Here is a 293-nt window from a genome sequence, read left to right as displayed (position 1 = left end):
ACTAGAAGCTCCTTGTTCATCCATGCAGGCCTCCTGCCTCGTTTACTTGATTTCTTATTCACAGGGATGCACCAGTCCTGAGCACGCAGGAAGAGCTGCTTAAATAGCAACCAGCTCTCTTGGACTCTCCTACCTTCAAGAGCCTCAGCTCATGGAATTCTTCCAAGTAGGTCCCTGAAGAGGCCAAAGTTAGCTCTCCTGAAGCCCAATGTGGCAGTCCTACTTGTTGTTCTGCTTCCACCACGCAGAATCTGGAACTCCACCATCTCGTGGTCACTGCAGCCAAGCCCGCC

This window comes from Egretta garzetta, unplaced genomic scaffold (genome assembly GCF_000687185.1).
Source record: "Egretta garzetta isolate BGI_Z169 unplaced genomic scaffold, ASM68718v1 scaffold298, whole genome shotgun sequence".
Lineage (NCBI taxonomy): Eukaryota > Metazoa > Chordata > Aves > Pelecaniformes > Ardeidae > Egretta > Egretta garzetta.
The sequence above is the reverse complement of the archived record's forward strand: the minus strand, read 5'-3'. Positions refer to the sequence as shown.